Here is an 11,533-nt window from a genome sequence, read left to right as displayed (position 1 = left end):
GCACTTGTTCACAAGGAAAGCCATAGTTGAGGAGGCATCAGCATGACCTTGGGCCTGGGCTGTTGGTGAGACCTCCCAGATGGGTGAATATGACAAGCCTCCAACCCCACCACCTTCCTTCCCAGAGCACAAGGAGCGCAGATGACCCCAAGGCCTGGCTGGGCCACAGACCCAGCCTGGCTGGCACCAGCGGGGCCTGCAGTGGAGCTGTGAGGGGCACCACACAGATCACCCTAAAACTTAGGCAGCCAACCTTCAAGTTCAACATCGACTCTGAAGAGACAGTGAAAGTACTGAAAAGGAAAGTTGAATCTGAAAAGAGGAAAGATGACTTTCTGGTAGCAGGTCAAAAATTATTTTATGCAGGCAAAATCCTCAATGATGATACTGCTCTCAAAAAATATAAACTTGTTGAGTCTATGGTGATAAAACCCAAAGCAGTGACAATACCAGTTCCAGCTACAATGCAGCAATCAAATCCTGCCACCACTATGAAGTGAGTTCCTCCACAGCAGCTGCTGTGGCTCAGGCTGCAACCCTCATCTCTGCCTTGGCTCCCACATCCACACCTACATCTATCATCCCACCAACAACAGCATGTCCTGAACATGTACCTTCTAGTGCAATGAAACAAGATAAACCTGCAGAAAAGTCAGCAGAAATACCAGTGGCTACTAGCTCAACATTAACTGAGAGTAGAGCAGGGGATTCTTCTCTGCCAAACCTTTTTGAAGTTGCAAATGCACTTGTAAAAAGTCAGTCCTATGAGAATATGGTAACTGAGATCATGTCAATGGGCTATAAACAAGAGCAAGAAATTGTGTCCCTGAGAGCCATTTTCAACAATCCTGACAGAGCAGTGCAGTATCTTTTAATAGGAATCCCTGGAGGTAGAAAAAGTCAGGCTGTGGTTGAGCACCCCCCCCACCCCCAATCAGGTACTACTAGGACCCCTCAGTCTTCATCAGTGTCTTCAGCTGCTGCAACTATGACAGCAACAACTGCAATCTCTGGGGAACATCCCCATGAAATTTTATAGAATCAGCCTCAGTTTTGACAGATGAGACAAATTACTCAATAGAGTCCTTCCCTGCTTTTCCAGCATAGCTATAACAGATAGGTCAAGAGAATCCTTAATTGCTGCAGCAAATTAGCCAACACCAGGAGCATTTTATTCGGATGGTAAATGAACTAGTTCAAGAAGCTGGTGCTCGTGGAGGAAGAGGTGGAAGTGGCAGGAGAGGAAATGCAAAGTTGGAAATGGTCATATGGACTACATTCTAGTAGTTAGGATAAAGAAGCCATAGAAAGGTTAAAGGCATTAAGATTTCCTGAAAAACTTATGAGCATATTTCGTTTGTGAGAAGAATCAGTTTGGCTGCCAATTTTCTTCTATAGCAGAACTCGAATGAAGATTGAAAGGGACTTTTTTGTATCTTATGCTTCACACCAGTGCATTACACTAACTACATCCAGTGGGTTGTCTGGAAAGCCTTGGAATCCTACCCACAATACTTTGTATATGATAGATTGTTGGAGGTGGGGAGGGTGGGATCTAGGATATAGGGCAGGGATGAATACAGTACACGTCTGCTTCAATTAGATGCTGCACATCCAAACAGTATGATTATACAACCTGCTTTTGCAGGTCTTTATTTCTTCTGTAAAGTAGGTAACTTTCTCTAGGTTTCACTCCTTTTAGTGTACTAGATTCAGAAATTTAGTGTAATGCCCTGCTTTATATTTCTTTGACTTAGCATTGGTTTCAGAAATAATCATTGGTATGTAGAATTTTCAGTCTTTGTTTCATGAAAACACTGGATAAGGGCTTTGTGGAATTAAAAGGAAACTCTATGGCAACTGTAAAGAGAAATGCCGAACTATTGATGGTTAATTGTTGCTACTTCACAAAAGTTTAAAATTAATGTATAAGAAAGCCCATTCTTTCCTGTTAAATACCTGGGGTGGGGTAGGGGAGAAAGGGAAGCTTTTCTTACAATGAAAATAACTACTTTAACTATTTTAAAATTTCTTGATAACTTAATTACAGGCCTTTTAAAATTTTTATTTTTTGAAACAGTCTTGCTCTTTCACACAGGCTGGAGTGCAGTGGCCTGATCATGGCTTACTGTAGCCTTGACCTCCTGGGCTCAAGTGGTTCTCCTGCCTCAGGCTCCCAAGTAGCTGGGACTTACAGACACACACCACCATGCCTGGCTAATTTTTAATTTTTTGTAAAGACAAGGTCTTACTACCTTGCCTAGACTGGTCTCAAATGCCGGGGCTCAAGCGATCCTCCTGTCTTGGCCTCCCAAAGTGCTGGGATGACAGATGTGAAGTACCATGCCCGGCCAGACGTGCCCTTCTGACATGATCTAACAAGCTGTACAAGTATAGACAAAGTTATTTTCCTGCTTACATGTTTTGTTTGGGGAAAAACATTGGTGTGTTTCTGATTACTGTTTACTTCATTGTTGTATTGCAGTAAAAGTTTTAAAACAATCGTTGCTTGTTTGCTTTTGATGTATTCCTTAGTGAAATTAGCACTTTTAGGTCCAATAAAGAAATGCAGAATTCTCTTTTCCTCTTTCCCTTTCCTCAGCAGAAATGTGTTTATCAGCAAGTTGTGGGTCTTACTACTGCCTTTAAAAAAAAAAAAAAAAACTCACAAAATGCTGATTCAGATCGAAATTAATGCAAACATTTCAAAACTAGATTTCTGATATTTGCAGATGATTTTCTTTATTAGTTAAGAATGTATTACCACTGAAATAATTAGTGTTGTTTTGCTTTCAAAAAGAGAAGGTGGACAGAACTGTGATCCAGCATCCCTTATTGCACTGGAAAGTCTTACAAATTCTTTTGAAAGGACGAGGAGATGTGTCTAGAAAAACACTTTTGAAAATATATAATCAAGATATCTCATGGCATATTAAAGGAAAAACATTTTATAGCAAAAATATTATCTGTCCACCACAGTGAAACTTGTTTTATCCACACTTACTATTTTTTTTCCTTTTAGAAGAAGAAAATGCAAAGCAACAAAATATCAGCAACAGATCTGGTACATTTCAGATGTTCATCTTTAACATCAGTGTGTTTTCTGCCTCAGTCAGAAAACTCTAGAACTGGTTGAAAACTTGAGTGTGTTGGGACTCAGAAAATGTAACCCTGGAATATGGTGCATTTACATGAAGCAGCCTCAAGATTTCTCTGATTCTCCCGCCACCCCTGTAACACCTACCTGCTGTCTTTCAATCCTCTGTCTCTCCCAAAGCACAAAGTGAAGTTTTCTCTGAAGTTCCCTTATCTAGCTAGAAACGAGATCTGCAAAGAACACATTTGCCTTTCCTGAAATTTCATTAACCAGAGAAGATTAAACTCGTATCGCAGAGAAAGAAACTGAAAATTAAACACCACACTTAAAGCCCAGATAAACTTCATCCCAAACTATTGTCTGCTCTACATCCCATTCAATTTCCAAAGAAAATTATTTAGCAACTATTGTTTGAGCCTTAGGCCCAATCTCCTCCTAAAAATAATTTACTATCCCTCAAGTGGCCAAATTTTCCCCATCTCTCTGCTTCTCCTGTGAAGAAGTGTATATATACATGCATCTGTACCTAATTGGGTTATTGGGTGATCATTTTCCTGTGACTTCCCCATGCTATGCACATTAAATAAATTTGTATGCCTTTCTCTCCTATTAATCTTCCTTTTGTCAGTTTATTTTTAACAAACCTTCAAGAAGTGAACGGGGAAACTTTCCTTCTTTGCCTCTTTTAGTGGATTTTAAAGATCCACCCTTGAAAATAAGTGTACTTTTTTTTTTTTTTTTTTTTTTTTTTTTTTTTTTTTTTTTTTTTTTTGAGACAGAGTCTCACTGTGTTGCCTAGGCTGGAATGCAATGATGCGATCTCAGCTCACTGCAATGTCTGCCTCCCGGTTCAAGTAATTCTGCTGCCTCAGTCTCCCAAGTAGCTGGGATTACAGATGCCTGTCACCACGCCCAGCTAATTTTTGTATTTCTAGTAGAGACAGGGTTTCACCATGTAGGCCAGGCTGGTCTCAAACTGCTGACCTAGTGATCTGCCCACCTCGGCCTCCCAAAGTGCTGGGATTACAGGTGTGAGTCACCATGCCCAGCCATAAATGTACTTTTATAGTCAGTAATTATCTCACCTGTAAGATGAAAATGTACCCTAATGTCTAGTGAGACACATTTTACTTAAAGAAAAAATTTAAATGTTTGTTTCATGACATGTGCGTAGCATTTTATTTGCCATTCACCCTACTCTTTAAATAACTGTTTTTGAAATCATGTATTCCTTGAGAAGCATTTGCTATTTTAAAGGGATTCCAATCAGTTATTAGTATTCTTTTGGGGAAAAAAAAAAAGATACACTAAAAAGGCAATTTAGGATCTATGTGAGCTAAAAAAAATAGATTGACCATATTCACTTCAGTTATCTTTATAACTGTGTTTCAATTGTCTCTCTTTTAATTATTGCCAATTTATTTAATGTGCATAGCATGGGGGAGCCACAGGGAAATGATTATCCAATAACCCAATTAGGGGCAGGTGCATGCATATATACACTTCTTCATAGGAAAAGGGAAGAGATGAGGAAAATTTGGCAACTTGAAGGATGGTACATTATTTTTACTGGGAAATTAGGAAATCCGGGCTTGTAGACTATGCAGTTTGCTGTTATTTTTATCAACCTAAATAACAAATGGCCAGGGATATGCTAAAAGAAATGATGCTTAGTCCAGAATAGGAGCTGCAATGGGTATTTGTGTGTCACAGTCATCTCTGTGCGTATTCAGAGATGTAAAATAAAACAAATGTTTTCAAAGAAAAAAAATGAAGAGGATTACATAATTAGTGTGAGATAATTATCCTTAATTGCAAAGATTAATAACAAGGGTGGAGTTAGTGCAAAGTTGAGTAGGCAATTTCTGGGTAGATGTTCTGGCAGAAGTTTTTTTGATTGACTGATTTAATTAGTTAGTTAGCTAGTTACTTATTTGCATAAGGTTGTGATAGCTTTTGTGCAAGGTTATAGTTTTTTGAAGAGCCTTTTGTGATGTCTTTTTTTTTTTTTTTTTTTTTAACCAGACAATTGTGCATGAAAACCATTCTTTCATGTCCTTTTTCTGCTCCATTTTCAGGGTTTTTTTTCTTTTTCTTTTTTTTTGTTTTTTAACACAAGTGACTCTATTTTTATTCTGACAATTTTTAACATTGTTTATAGGTAGATTTTAGCCAAGTTGTAACTAAAATTACATCTAACTTAATAATTTGCTGTTGTCTTAAATAAAAAGTCACTCTTTCATAAAACTATGCATAATTGTATCTTGGACACAAGAAGGATGTTAGTTTATCCAGTCATTGAAGGATCTTTTATTAAATTATGTGTCATCTATAAGGCAATCCTCACAACATAAATCCTAAGAATAGTTTTATATTAAGGAACAAATAATACATACATATGCATGCATGGAGGCACACACTACCTGTGAACAAATTTGGAGATATTGAAGAAAGCTTTGAAGAAATGCTTATAACTTAGATTAAAATTAAGTTTAATTATATAAAATATTAGATTTTTGGAATTTAGACAATTTAAAAATCAATTAAAATTTAACTAAAATTCCACTCTTTGGTTCTTTCCCTTCCTAACCTGGAAGACGATGAACTATTTTTCTAATGAAAAGAAATACATTAGTGTCATCTTTTTTACTCGCAACAGTAAGTGAAGGAAAGTCAGAATTGCAAATTATACACTTTTGGTAAAAAGCCAATACAATTACAAAATTGATTTCAGTGTTTTAATACTTGATGTACAATTGACCCTTGAACAACACGGGAGCTGGGGTGCCATCCCCCAAATTGTCACAAATTTGCATATACATAAACAGTCAACACATATTTTCTATGTTACATGTATTGTACACCATATTCTTATAATAAGATAAGCGAGGGAAAAGAAAATGTTATTAGGAAAATCACAAGGAAAAGAAAATACATTTGCAGTACTTTACTGTCTTTGTTCATACAATAAGTTTACATTGTCTATTTCCTAGATGAATCATCTGTCTGAAATGGGGGGCAACCCCAGTTGCAGACCTCGATCTGTGCTACATGTCAAGGAATTCAGCTTTTTCTTATAATGTCATGACCTATCCGCTTCCTGGGAGCACTTCCAGCATCACTAGTGACACTTCGTATGGGTCGCATGGTGTTATGCCAGGTTTAAGGTACTGCATTAAACACAATGAAAAATGCAGAACTATGGACAAACACTTCTTACTGTTACATACAATTTACTAGAGAAATGAACTGCTTGCATGGAGATGATTGGTGTCATCTGGCATTTGAGCAGATACCCCCAACAATTGAGTTCACTGCAATAGCAACAGGAGGTGGCTGGAAAATTATTACAGTAGCATAGTATGCACTACAGTTAATTTTATGCAGTTATGACTTAATACTGAATTTTTACATTTATTTACATTTCTCTCTATTGCAAATGTTGCCATGTAAAGTCTTTAAGTATATGTGTGCCTAAGTTTTGATGAATTTTATCTTTCTATAAATTTATGTGTATGTTATGGTAGTAAATGATAAAAAGACTAATGTCTACATGTATTTTATGCATTCATGACATACTTAGATTATTGTTAATTTTTCATATCTGTAGGCCATGTGTTTTGTCTTTTTCAAATTGTCATAATCTCAAGAAATGGTTAAAATATATTTACTGAATAAATCCACCTATACATGGATCTGCACAGTTCAAACTCGTGTTGCTCAAGGGTCAACTGTGTTATCTTTGTCATCACACCTCTACAGAGATTTTTTAATATTTTCAAACAGGAGGGACCACACTGTTTACACAATTTGTTTCTGTTTTTCTTCATGCAGGTAATATACAGTAAACATCCTAGCGGCTATTCTGTATGATCTCAATAACTTTTTATTGTCTTAAATTATTATGATTAGACTAGGTTTGAAATCACTTTCCTTCTAGTTTGCATTACAGGGACATACGAGAAGGATTAGGATTTTTCAAATACCTAATACTTACTTTTAAAAAATGCTTTTTAAAATACGCATTAACTTTACAAAGAAAAATGTACCTAGTTATCTCCCCTTTGGGTATACAAGTATCCACCCTTCCTGGACGTGATTCTTCAGTTAATGCTCTTCGATTGAGTAGCATCAAATGAGATCCTTCTGTACTCTACAACTGGGCATGTCTGCAACCACTCCTTTTTTAAGGTTTAGTTTGTTATACTGAGTAATCATTATACATTCTCTTAATTTTCAGTTATCTTCACTGTGTTTTCTACAAGTCTTTTAAAGTACCAAAGTCTAAGGAATTGCAATGGATCCTTATATTAGCATATTAGGCTGTCTTTTAAAATTATGTATTTTGGAAGCTCATTTATAAATATATAAAAAGTTTACGAAATAGAATTACCTGGGAAAATTAGAATATAAAATTTAATATATAGAGTAGTGGTTGTGTATACACACAAAAATATAGGAAATAGACTGAGAGTTTAACAGTGTGTCTCAGAGGAAATAATTTACATAGCTTAAATATTTTCATTTTTTAATATATTCTATAATAAGCACATATTACATACATATATTTATATATAATATATAAACATATAAAAATATATAATATATTTATATTATATATTATATATTAATATTTATATATTCATATTTATAATATATCTATATTATATATCATAACATATAATATAATACAATATATTAATATATAATATATATTTATATATTATATATAATATGTATATATTTTATATATGTATTTAAATACAATATATGTATATATTTTATATATAGATTTTATACATATGCATGTAATACATATATAAATATATGCATATATAATACATATGTATGCAATGCATATATAGATATATGTATATAATACATATGTATATAAACATATAAATATAAATATATAAATATAATATACATATATGTATATATTATATCATATATAATATAAATATGTCATATATAATATATACATATATGCATACAATGTATACATATATACATATGAATATATACATATATGTATATTCATATATAAATATATACATATATTTTATATGCATACCCACATATATTACATATATATGTTACATATGCATAGATAATAATGGGAATTTATTTTCTTTTCATGATTATCTTATTTTGTTGTCATTTTGTCTTTAACATGGTTTCCAGGAGTTTGAAACCAGATTCCTTTTATTTGCAATTCTACTTTTGGCTTCTCAGATATTCTGTTAACTCTGCATAGAATATCACCTTATGGAAGGTTACTGTGCTTTGGATCTGCAGCAAACAATCTAAGTCTGGCAGCCCACAGTGACCTAGGAGAATTCTTACATTTTAAGTGATGAAAAAGTATTCAAGGAAAAATAGTTTGAATACTTCGAAAAAGTATTCAAAGAATACTTTTTGTTGACATGTGAAAATTAAATTTCAGTGTTCATAAGTAAAGTATTATTGGAATACAGCCATACCCAATTGTTTTCATATTATCTCCAACTGCTTTTGCACTACACCTTCAGGGTTAAGTAGTTGAGACAGAGACTGAATGGCTTATAAAGCTTAATATATTTACTACTGGGCCATTTTCAGAAAGCTTGCTGACCCTTTTCACAATTGTCATTCCTTAAATTGTGTATGTATACAAATCATAAGAGGAAATTCATAAAAATGCAAATTCTGATTCTGTGGCCTATAACTCTGCATTTCAAACAAGCTCCAGGTGATGTCAATTATTGCTCTTCCACGAACCACACTCCAAGTAGTAAAGCTCTGGATAGCCATTTTGATGTAATCTGCAAAATGTAAGAGTTATTTGAAACCCATCATTCCCAGGATGTTTTCCAGTGGATGTGTGTACGTGTGTGTGTGCGCGCACATGTATGTGTGACTTCACATCCCTCTTTTACTGAAAATCAATAATAATGGATCTGGATAAGTGGTTTAAGTAAAGATAGGAAAAATATATGATAAAAGAAATGGTTATAGAGCATTGATCTCCAATAAATGCTTAGTGGAAAGTTTATAAATCTTATAGCATATATAAAATATTCAATATAATGACATATGCCAGGATATGGAGACCGTAGTTTTTTTTTTTTCTTTTTTCTTTTTATCTTGAGGCAGGGTTTCACTCTGTCACCAGGCTGGAGTGTAAGGTCTCTTTTTTTTATGTAATAAAATAATAAAAAAATTAAAAAGTTATGTGCCTACAAAGATATTTAAATTATCACTTCTTACATACTAATAATAAATGTGCATATAAAATCTGTAAAAATTATTAGGTTATAATTATTTAGTTCTTTTCCTTTTTTGAGAAAGTTATCTCAAAGTAGTTTATAAAAACAAACCAATCACCACCCGAAAACTAGTAGCTCTAGTAATTTATTATAGGTGTTGGCTATATGCTGTAGTAGTAGCTCTAGGCCACTCTTTCCCACCATTAACAGATGGACAAAGTAGGCTATTGTGTTAGAAGAGCTTTCCCAGGGAGGAACTCTATTTAGATTCTTCTCACTTTCTAAATTGCTTCCTTTTTCCTAAGGCTGGTAAGGTAAAAATGAGTTTGTGATTACTTCTCCATGGGAGGTCTCTTTGTCCCTGTAAGATTCAGGGAAACCAGGGAAAGGAGACCTGTAGCGATTACCCTATAGCAGCTCTTGTCTAGGCCTTTGGAGAACTATTCTTTTACTTGGGTCAGGAATCTTTGTCTCTAGTCACAGAAGGTTGCACCAAGGAACAAGATTAGGAAAAAGACCAATAAGCTAATTTCAGTTTAGACCTTAAGCTAGAGAGACAGTAGAATTTCCATAGTATTTGGAGATCATAAAAACAAATCAACATAAATAAATGTATGTTTACATTTACATTAGAGCACATTCCTGAAAAATCTGGTAAATTTGAAAAACATACAAGAGTAATTTTTGGTTTATATGTAAAATAGAATGAAATTCTAGGTTCAAATAATCATGAGTGTTTTAACTATATGAATGTCAAGCTGTTTACTGAGGGGTCCTTGCTCCCAGAGCTCCCAAGATGGTGGTGGGCCGCCTCCTAGATGGTGGCAAGCCTCCTGTTCTCTGACCTGGGGTTCTTGGCTTCATGGATTGGAAGGATTGGAATCTTGGGCCATGCAGTGAGTGTTATAGTTCTATTAGAAGCTGTGAGTCACGGAAGAGAACCATGGAACTCAGTGACTAGTAGTGTTCAGCTCAATTAGGATGAACCCAGGCACTTAGCGGTGCAGGAACAATGGCAAGCCTTTAGCCCGATTGGGAGCGGAAACGGGTGCCTCCTTGGATCAGAAGCACCGCCGGACACACTGCCGGATGCGGAAGGATGGAAGTCAGCACAGGGTCTGCTAAGGCGACAAACAGCAGTGGTGGATGGTAAGCTAAAGCTCAGCTCTAGCCTTAACAAACACAGACCAGAAGAGAGTGCAGTTGCAAGATTTAATAGGTGAAAACAGAGCTCCCACACAAAGAGAGGGGACCCAGAGAGGGTAGCTGCTGAGGGCTCAAATACCTGGGTTTATATCCTGATCATTGTCCCTCCCTCTGTGCTCTCAGGCAATAGATGATTGGCTATTTCTTTACCTTTTGTTATTGCCTAATTAGCATTTTAGTGAGGTCTCTTTACTACCTGATTGGTCAAGTGTGAGCTAAGTTGCAAGCCCCATGTTTAAAGGTGAATATGGTTACCTTCCCAGCTAGGCTTAGGGATTCTAAGTTGGCCTAGGAAATCCAGCTAGTCCTGTCTCTCAAAGCGAAATATTCCAAAACTATGTAAGAAAGTTTTCCTAGGCCGGGTGCGGTGGCTCACGCCTGTAATCCCAGCACTTTGGGAGGCCGAGGCGGGTGGATCACGAGTTCAGGAGATCAAGACCATCCTGGCTAACACGGTGAAACCCCGTCTCTACTACAAATACAAAAAATTAGCCAGGCGCAGTGGCGGGCATCTGTAGTCCCAGCTACTCAGGAGGCTGAGGCAGAAAGGTGTGAATCAAGGAGGCAGAGCTTGCAGTGAACTGAGATCGCACCACTGCACTCCAGCCTGGGTGACAGAGTGAGACTCCGTGTCAAAAAAAAAAAAAAAAAAAAAAAAGTTTTCCTTATGCCTTATGCTTTCCTTAATCCTTAGTTGATTTGAATTGCAGGATAGCTAGCACCCCTGGCTATCATCCATAACCACTGACAGTGTCAGCAGTCATTGTGAAACCGAAAATGCCTTACAAACAGCAAAAGCTGATGATACAAAACCTATTAAGAATCTATGCTATAAAGCAAAATATCAGAATTAGTAATAATCATAATAGTACTTAAGTTTTCACGATCTCTTACCTGAACCTTTCTGGTAACAATTTATCTCCGTGACTTAAAAAATACATATCTTTTAAAAATAACTTCAAAAGTACAAGAAAAAAAAAAT

General features: G+C 35.7%; 1 pseudogene; it reads left to right on the top strand.

Moving 5' to 3' along the window:
• Positions 1–302: 302 nt before the first annotated feature.
• Positions 303–1,419, top strand: LOC112621414 (annotated as a pseudogene).
• The last annotated feature ends 10,114 nt before the right edge of the window (positions 1,420–11,533 follow it).

This window comes from Theropithecus gelada, chromosome 3, assembly GCF_003255815.1.
Source record: "Theropithecus gelada isolate Dixy chromosome 3, Tgel_1.0, whole genome shotgun sequence".
Taxonomy (NCBI): domain Eukaryota; kingdom Metazoa; phylum Chordata; class Mammalia; order Primates; family Cercopithecidae; genus Theropithecus; species Theropithecus gelada.
This window is presented reverse-complemented; position numbering and strand designations above follow the sequence as displayed.